A 10,410-nucleotide genomic window follows, 5' to 3' on the forward strand; every position below is an offset into this window, starting at 1 on the left:
TCTTTGTTACTATGATGGATTTGACTAGCTGGGGCTGGATTCAGCTTTCTGGTGTTTGAATACATGTTTTGGTTCTGTCTTCCCTGAGGAGAGTCTGTTATATTTTACCATGCAGAATTGTGCTGGCATATTCATAGACCTAGGAGGCATTGTGAATATTGCATTGGTGCTACAGGATCAGAGAAAACATTCAATCCTCCATCTTACTGTTGACATGCCACAGAAGTCCACTGTATTACCTCTTATGATCAATCAATCAACAAGTATTTATTAATCACCTTTTATGTGCAAGTTTCTATGATATTCATGTACAGCCATGATAATAATACTATTACTACAATTACTACTACAATACTATTAATGCAATTGTGTATAGGGGTGACAATGGAGTGAGAAGATTGGTTGACCTCAGAGAACATACTTATGAAACAAACTGACATAACTGAACAGTAGTAGTAAAGGTTGACAATAGGTACATGCCACTAAATTTATCCAATGTAACTGAAAGTATTTTATTTCCATTTGGATCCTAAATCTGATAGTGAAATGAAAAAGTTTTCCTTGGGTGCCATCCACATGCACTCAACCAACAATATGTTGAAAGACAAGCATTTTAAAAATGCATACTGTCATGAGGATTTATTTAGGAAAACAAGTAAGCTGGTGATGACTATCATTGCCACCATAAATTACCGAAGAGTTATTGTCAGGAAGTTGATATTTAGTGATCAATGCAGATTACACAAGGAAATGGTAGATACTGTGCAATATATCAGTACAGACTACAAAACTTTCCACCCACTGAATACTTAGCAAGACTTGACTTGTTGGGTAGAATTATATGTCTTTCAAGGGCTGCCTTGCAACAAAACCCCAAGTAAAAATAGAAACCTCAAACTATCTTGGAGAACTCAGCCTTCTCATCTATTAAATGATCCAAGATTCAATAATCTTACAAAAAGCAATTGCTTTATCCAACTCTGTATTAAATAGTCCACAGAACATTAAATATAAAAAAATAAGAGCAGGAAAAGATTTGTTCTAGAACTATGTAATCTGAACTCCATTGAAAAAGGTAAGAAGAATGAAATAATAATAATGATAACTAATATTTACATAACACTTTATAATTCACAAAGCATTTGACATATATTATCTCTATACCTCCCTGTGATATATCTGGTCATCATCAGTTTAATAAAATCCAGTCACTCCTCTCATAGAGAGAGATCCTCTCTAAATGTATTTAAATTAATTAAACTCGTTTTCAAGAAGATGCTATTGCCTGCTAAAAATGGATCCCATATGTTCTAGTTATCTTACAGCACACAGAAACTATATAGAGATTAGGGTAATTACTTGGATGAATGAACAAATAGGTCAGTTAGAGATGAACAAACTGATTTGTCTAATATTAGAACTGAGCCAGATGAAACCTTTCCCTGCACTAAACCATTCAGCTCTTGCTATCTCTTAAGAATTCCAAGTAACCTTCTACGTATAATCAGTCTTTCATTTTCACCTATTGGAGAGTTTTCTAGTGGGAGGAATATAAAGATGCATTGTCTCACAAGATTTCCACTCCCAGAGATTTATATAAAGAACTCTGCAGCAAACTACATAGTTTCCCAGATTCTCCAACATTGATGATAGAGAGATTGTGGACTTTAGCAATTGTTGCATAAAGAATACCAAATCTGGAACCAGAGAACCTGATTTCAAAAACTGGCTGCTTTTCTCCCTATGTGACTTGGAAAAATTCTGAGTCTCATTTTCCTCGTCTGAAAAATGAGAGAACTACATGACCTCTAAGATCTCTTCCAGTTATAGTCTATGATCCTATGGACAAATGCCAAAATGCTATTTAATAAGTTTTCCTTGTATAACAAATTTATATGAGGAATGCATTTTCAGGGTTTGAGCAGATAAATATTGAAGGTGGTTTTAAGCAGCTAGCACAGAAAGTGAACTGGTCTAAGAGTCAACAGATACACGCTTTAATCCCCACCCCTACCCCCACACACCCTGGTTTTATGACACTATGTGACTTTGAGGAAGCTATTTAACCCCTTCGTGCCTGAATATATCCTTCTGTAAAATGGACTGAATATGCTAAATCTAAAGCTTTGTTATTTCAGTAGAAGGGAGAGATTGAAGCTCTATATTCTGCTTTCCCCTAGCTAATTGAAGATTTGCTTTTCAGTTTCATCAATCCTTGGGGCCTGAAATCTATCAGATCAGATAGCAGAGGTAAACATGAGGAGGATTATGAAGGAAAATGCTTTTGAGATCTGACAAGCCAACCTGTTTGCATACCAAAGTATCAGTGTAAATAATTCCTAATTCTAATACTAACCAAATATAGAAATTAAAAAGCTGCGTGACCAGAATTGACTTGCCACATTTCTCACATGTCTCATTGTCTTAAGCTTCAGTGTTAATAAGACCAACTGTTATGTTACCCAGGTGAGTAACATGCTGTAAATAGTTGAAGCAATATTGGTCTCACATATGAGCAGAGCAGAGCAACATCCAAATTATGTGATTTTAGGAGCATAAATAAAGCCACAAGGAGTCCTTTGATTTGGGGTAAAAAAGCAAACAAAAAGTTGAGAATAGGGGTACGGCACAAAACAGTCTGAGCTGCAGCCCTCTCCACCAGAGAGTCTGGCCATCATCATTATGGGGAGGCAGTGGTGGGTGGGAAGGTGGAACCTTGGACAGCCCCAGAGGTGGTCGTACCACATGTGGAAGATCCTAATCTCCTAATCCCTTCACTTACAACTTCTGCCCCACCCCCAGGTTTTTTTTTCTTTTATTTAATTTTTGTGTGTGCATGTTGCCTTCCATTCTCCCCCAATAAAATATAATCTCAGTACACAGCCTCTTTCCTTTTTACCTTTGTGCCTCCAGTGCCTAGCACAATACCTGCAACATTATAGGCACCCAATAAATGTGTTTGGGTGATTAATCTCTGAAAGTGTTCTAGATTTGAGTTACTGTGAGGTTCTGCCAATTTTGAGCTTTGATAATCTAAGAATGCTATTGACATACACAATAAATATGTTCTAAAGCAGGGGATTTGTTCTGTGAAGTTTGGATTCAGTCAAAGGGTCATACTTGAGGACCTAGAGGGCCACATGTGACCTCTAGGTCCCAGGTTCCCCACCCCTATAAAGGAATTTGGACAGCACCTAGAGCTTCACTTATATAGGGAACTCCTTATATGAGGAAATCCCCTCTACTTATGTAGGTTAGTACTCTCTCTATAAAGTATAGCCTTTAGTTGCCTAGATCATTGGGAAATTAAGTGACTAAGGCCACATGGCAAATCAATATCAGACTTGATCCTAGGTAACAAATATTCATAGTCAAGTAAAACAAATCCCCTAAATGATTATATGTATACATACATACATACATATACCTCCCACCCCCATATTATATGTGTGTGTATATACATACATGTGTATACATATACACAACACACACATATATGTATACATATGTGTGAGTATCTCATTCTGTATCCTAAGTCCATCACTACTCTGTCATGGATAATATGTTCCATCATCAGTCCTGTGGAATCATAAATGGTCATTGTGTTTATCATAGTTCTTACAGCTTTCAGATTTGTTTATTTATACAGTGTTGATGTTATTTCATAAATTATCCTTCTAGTTCTGCTCACTTAATTTTTCATCAGTTTGTAAAAGTCCTCAAACATTCACTTTTATAGTATTGATGATACAAAAGTTGTTTTTCTGGTTCCGTTCAAGTCAACATGCCTCTGTTCTTATATCTTTCCAGATCTTTTTAAAACCATGCTTTCTGATCCAGCTATACCACCATTAGGCCTACACTTAAAAGAAATAAAAGAAAGAGGGAAAAGTATTATTTGTACAAAAATACCAATAGCAGCTTTTTATGTGGTGGCAAAAAATGGGAAGTTGAGGAAATACCAATCAATTGAGGAATGGTAGAATAAATTGTGATATATGAGGGAAAGGAATAAGCATTTATCAAGTGTCTACCATAGGCTAGGTATTGTATTAAGTGTTTTACAAATATTATCTCACTTGAACCTCTGTTGTTTTTGTTGCTCAGTTGTTTTAGTCATGTCCCTCTCTTCATGACCCCATTTGGGGTTTTCTTGGCAAACTGGAGTGGTTCGCCATTTCTTCCTTCAGCTCATTTTACAGATGAGGAAACTGAGGTGAAAAGGGTTAAGTGACTTGTCCAGGGTCACACAGCTAGTAAGTGTCTGAGGGTGGATTTGAACTCAGGCCTTTCTGATTCCAAGTCTGGTGCTCTATTCACTGCACCACCTAGTTGCCCCTGATTCTTCCAACAACCCTAAAGGGAGGTACTATTATTATCCCTATTTTACACTTGAAGAAACTGAGGCAGTTAGCGCCAATGTGATATTCACAGCACCATAGGGTGGCTATGAATTTGCCAGCACAATTCTGAATGGTGAAATGCAACAGACTCTCCACATGAAAGACAGAAACAAAACATTTATTCAAACATCAGAAAGCTGAATCCAAGACCAGCTAGCCAAATCCATCATAGCAACAAAGAAACCTATACACAGTAACAACGCATCCCCAAGCCTTCCCTCTGTTAGTCTTCCCACAAACCAGCTCCCTTAAACAAATCACAAATAGGTTCCCTTAAACAAAACACAAACAAGCTCTCCCACTCATGCCAGTTGCTATCTGCTCTCTCTTTCCCAGCTTGGATTGCTCTAACTTATTTCTTGCTCCACCCTTTCCTGCTCTACCTGTTCAACAAACTTCTCCCACCACAGGCTCCAAGTGACTCAGACTTCCATGTGAAGCAGGCTGGTCACATGGGCCTATTAATGGATGAGAAAGTTGTTCCCATTTAAATTACCATTACAGACAGATAGGAATTAAGTGACTTGCCCAGGGTCACACAGCTAGCAAGCATTTGAAGCTAGTAAGAGTCAATTCTTCCTGACTCTAGGCCCAGTATGCTATCTACTGTGCCAGTCAACTAGCTCTACTGTGATTATGATGGAATATTGTTGTGCTATATGAAATGAGGAACTAGATGGTTTCAAAAAGACATGGTGAACACTTGAAAATATTTTATTGATAACTTTTGTTTTCATGTTAACTTGATTTTCCCCTGTATCCTTCACCTTTTCCCACCTAGAGCACTGTCCTTATGACAAAGAATTTTTTAAAAGAAAAGGAAAAAAGAGAAAAAATTAATTAAAACCGATCAACACATTTTTAAAAAATTGCCATTATAGACAATCTTCCATACTCGTGGACCAACTGTCTTTTCATATCTTTTCTTTCAGACCAAACTTTTCTTTATAAATTTTGCAATATTACTTTTCAGTTGTTTATTCTGGCCACCATGTCTAGGAAAAACTCCCACATACAAGACTAAGAACCACCTATAGAGCCAGCATGTGTCAGTCATTAACACTGTAAATATTGCTCAGGAGGATATGATTCATGATGCCTAGATAGACTATTATAGCACCCAGCTGGCCACCTACTCATCAGATAGATCTGTCAAAATCTTTGATGTGTGGAATAGTGGTCAGATTGTCATCTCTCACCTGAGGGACTATGAAGGCTGTGTACCACAAGTGGCCCGGGCTTGTTGAGGGCCAGGATGGAGTGCGGTTGACAAGTTCAGGATAGACCTTTGGGGAATCTGTTCTTTGAGACTATGCTCATTATCATCCAGAATGACTCTCCATGCCCCGCCCCTTCCCCAAGTTGCTGTCACCATGAGACAAACAAGAGAACTACAGAATACAAGGGATATGTAAAATTGATGCCATCTAGGCTAACAGTCTTTAAAACAATAAGACTGGCCAAATAGCTAGGACAGGAGATGAGCAGAATGTCACGTGGACTTGCAGTTTCTGTCTATATATACTCTGACCCTCAGATCAATAAATGGAGTTGGCCTATCTTCTCCCACCTGTCCATGTGTCTTTCTTCTTCACCACATCACCAAGTCGCGTGGGGATGCAGGCCATCCACCACACTGGACTCATTCTATACATGGAAATATCTAATCCTCCTGCTCTTATGACTAGAAAGTCATCACTTGAAAGATGAAAATAGCACTTGGGAAAATATATGTGACTGCACAGGACTTCAGTGAACACAGAAGGCTGGGCCCCACATTACTACAGGCTATTTCTTGCCTGTGGCAGCTCAGATAGGCCGTCTCGCTGCTACATTTTGGTAGCAGGAAGTGAAAAAACTCAATAATGCTCATCATTGACTGTAATGCTGTCAGCTGGGCCAGCATCTAGGCAAAAACCAAACTATATCAAGAAGTTTGTATTGGGTGATTGTGACTTGGTCAAGCTATTAAAGGAGGAAGATGGTCAATGGAAGGAGGATCATAAGCTAGAAGTGGACAGTGACTAGGTCCAAGATGTTGCATGGACTCATTCCATTGGCCTGCCTATAAGCACAATTGCCAGCTGCTTTCAGAATGTTCTGGACCTGTTACAATGTTTCTGGGAAACACATAGTCACCTATTACTGCACAAGTTCACTAGTGCTGTATGGCATGTGAGCTGGTCTATCACAAATAACATTCTGGCTGTTTCAGGAGGAAACAACAAAGTTATTCAATGAAGGGAAACAGTCAGTGGACAGAGGGTGTGTATCAATGATGTCAACAAGATCCAAGGTGCAGCATCAACAGAATGAACAGTGACATCCAACATGCTAGATAGGGCAGACACACCAAAAGATTAGCCAGCCACTGGAGCTGGGGAACCAGAGAACAGCTATCCCTAACCATGATCTCTGGAACTGCTACACCATGGATCAGTTGATGAACAGCTTTTTTTTTTTTTTAAACTGGGAAAGTAAATAAAATTATTCTGAATTCAATAAGATCATGTGTCCCTATGAACATATGCAGCCACAGTAGTGATCGTCTGACTTTGATTTGATATGGTCTCTAACTTAACTTGACTGGTTCAGATTCATTATTGTTTAAGGAAAAATTACCCCAAATGATCTTCAAAGATGTTCATTTTTAAATATTTTTTGGCAACTTTTGTGTACCCCTAGAATTTGGGATTTATGTTTCTGGGGTGGGGATTATTCCCAAAAATAATTTAGTAAAGTCAATAATAATTCTAAACTTTTTTTCAATTATCTTGTGGTTTTTGCTTCTTCCATTTACACTCTTGTGGTCATTATGTATATTGTTTTCCTGGCCCTATTTATTTCACTTTGTGTTAATTCATTTAAGTCCTTCCATGTTTTCCTATATTTATTATGCTCATCATTTATTGTAACACATTACATTATCATGTACCACAATTTATTGTCATTCCCCAACTGATAGGTCCCTACTTCCTTTCCAAATCTTTGCTACCACAGAAAGTACTCCTATGAATATGTTAGCATATATAGTACCTTTCTTTTGGTCAATGGCCCCTTTGGAGTATATTACTAGCAGTAGAATTTCTAGGTCACTGTGGACAACAGTAACTGCACTTTGGTTACTTTATTTGCATGATTCCAAAATGCCTTCCAGAGTGGTTGGGCCAATTATTTCACAACTCCACCAACAATGTATTAGTGTGGCTGTATCGCCATATCTCGTCTAACATTTACTATTTCTGCCTTTCATCATCTTCACTAGTTTTCTGTGTGTAAGATGAAACCTTAGGTTTGTTTTGATTTGCATTTCTCTTATTATTAGTAATAGGAAACATTAGCTTAAATTAATGTAAATTGCTTACAATACTTGTTTTAAGAAATATTTGTTCATATTCTTTGACTACTTCTCTACTGGGGAATGGTCTAATGATCTCTTGCTACTTATTTAGGCTGACCCTCAGACAGCAAACACTATTTGTTACTAGGACTATGTATAGAACCTTTTCTTCTGACTAGAATTTGTGTTAACATAGATTGTAAGGACCCAGGGTCAATTCCCAAACACTTTGGGGCACTGGAGTAAGATTTTTGTAGAGCATTATGCAAATAACAGGGAAAATTAACTAATTCAGTATATTAAACTATGAAAGTAACCACTAGATGTCAGTATTTATGAACTATAAAATAATGGTTATAGTGTTTAATTTTTTTACTCTATAAGTTTATGATGATTGTAATAAAAATTCCACTGGGGAATTAATAAAAAGAACCAGTATTTATTTAAAATACATAGAACAGTATCTTCACGTACCAAGTGAAATTAATCAACCATTTTTAAAAGATAGATCAATAAAGGGGAAATTTGTTATCATTGAACGAGCACTAGACTAGGGAATAAGTAGACCTAGGCTGTAGGACTACCTGTCATTTGATCACTAAATGACAAAATGAGGAGGTTGAAAAAAACTGAGCTGTAAAATTTCTTTCAGTTCTAAAATTATATGATTCTATGACTTTGATTCCTTGTTGTTTTCCTCTGCTTAAAGGTCAATTATAACTTGATCAACAAAGAGTAGTAATAAATTTCACAAAATTATTTTTTCCTGGGGAATAAACTTCTTTGGTCTAAAAGTCACATAAGTAGACTTTGGAACTATAAGTAGGATCCTCCTGGCAATTCAAAATTCTTTCTATGACTGTGAAGTGTCTTTATTTGCAAATAAACTATACGATATTGCCCAACATAGTTGGTTGTTCTGTAATCATTGACATGGCTATTAATGAATATATTGTCCTGAGGTGAATGGTTGCACAGGTGTCTTCACAGGTAAGCAGAATTCCAGCTATATTCAAATTCTAACCCCTTGAAGAAGATATTTAAAAATTGAATAGATATAGAAAGTGGCTTCTTCTAAAGCAAAAATTTAAAAACTCAGAGCAAATTACCTATAAGGGAGAAAGAGAAAGATTGAGAGAAAAAGAGAAGTAAAACCAGTCTAATCAGTTCAACTGCCTTAATGAGCCAATGGGGAAAACATTTGTGTGTTCTTGGTTCATATTGAAAGGAATTATTTTGGTCAGAGTCTGAACTAGAAGAAAATAATTTATTTAATTATCAAAAAGTCTTCATGATAAATCATTTAAACAGTTTGTAGTCTTCCACCAACTGACCTCAAATTGTGGTTTTTAAGATTGTGATTATGAAAAAAAATCCATGCTCTCTTTAGTGCTAAGGCAAGGAGCTACTAAGAACTTTGTTGACTTGATCACCTAGGAAAAGATAAAATAAAAGAAAGCTGTTAAAGATTGTACTGGTTTTGGCAAACCTTTATCTATCTCAGGAGTAGAGGCTGGAAAGGAATGAATCCTTTAAAATCAGATTGAATTGATAGATTGGAGCCAGACTATGAGGGTTTTGAGTGCTGATCTAGTGAGGAGTTTCTAGAGTCATGTTCTATATTTTCTATAAATATAGCTTCCCAGATTTCAATTTGTAAATGTTTCTAGCCCAGTTTAAATTCTTTCTACAAAAGGAAAGTATGGGTTTTGTTTGCTTGGATTTAGAATTACAGTATTTGTCTTAGTTTAAAGGGAAAAAAAGGCATAACTATGATTGCAAGAATTTGGTAGAGGTCATCAGTTCCCCCTTCCTACCCCCACCCTGGCTAATATTTCTAGGTACTTTTTCAGATCTGAAGTTTCAAGGGAATTTTTATGACTGGATGCTACTGTATTTCCTGTCTCTGTACCTTGGCTGGTAGTGTTGCTTTTCCCTGGAACACACTTAGGATCATAGGAGCACCACTTAAGAGCTGAAAGGAGCTCAGAGGATTTCTACTCCAACCTCCTTTTTCCCCTTGTCTCCTCACCAGCTGAATTTTTATCCATCCTTTATAGCTTAACTAAGATACTACATCCTCCATATAGCCTCCCCTGATTTGCCAGTTTAGTGATGATCTTCCCTCTGGAACTCATGGGGCACTTAAAAAAAGAAACTGTCATTATCATATGAAATTTGGTATTATATTTATATGTTTTTGTTACTGTTGTTGAGTAGGAGTGTATAAGGTAACAAATTAAATAAACACATTGAAAGGGATACACACTTTCATTCCCTGCCTCAGAAAGACTCAGCAAAAGGCACTTAGAGTGAAGTGGGGGTGGCGAATCTCACCTGTCCCTTTAGAAAAGGAAAATATGAATGGAATTTAGGCACCCTAACTCTGTTAGAAATAAAGGGCAGTAGAAGGAATGCCTGGGAAAAGCCTCTTGCAGAAGGCAGGATTTGAATTGAGTCTTGAAGCAAGTCATTAGGTGAAGGGTAAGCAATTTAGGCACGAAGAACAGTCAGTGAAAAGTCAGAGTCAGGAAAGGGAGTATCAAGTCCTAAGGAAAGCAAAATCCTTATTGCTGGATAAGAGAGTAAATTAATGGAAATAAAATGTAGAAGTGGAAATGTAGAAAAGATCCAGATTATGAAGGTCTTTAAATGCCAAAAGTGACA

General features: G+C 37.0%; 1 pseudogene; it reads left to right on the forward strand.

Moving 5' to 3' along the window:
- The first annotated feature begins 666 nt into the window (after positions 1-666).
- On the forward strand, positions 667-6,719 carry LOC140522892 (protein SEC13 homolog pseudogene; annotated as a pseudogene).
- The last annotated feature ends 3,691 nt before the right edge of the window (positions 6,720-10,410 follow it).

The sequence above is a fragment of the Notamacropus eugenii genome, chromosome 2 (genome assembly GCF_028372415.1).
Source record: "Notamacropus eugenii isolate mMacEug1 chromosome 2, mMacEug1.pri_v2, whole genome shotgun sequence".
Classification (NCBI taxonomy): Eukaryota; Metazoa; Chordata; class Mammalia; order Diprotodontia; family Macropodidae; genus Notamacropus; species Notamacropus eugenii.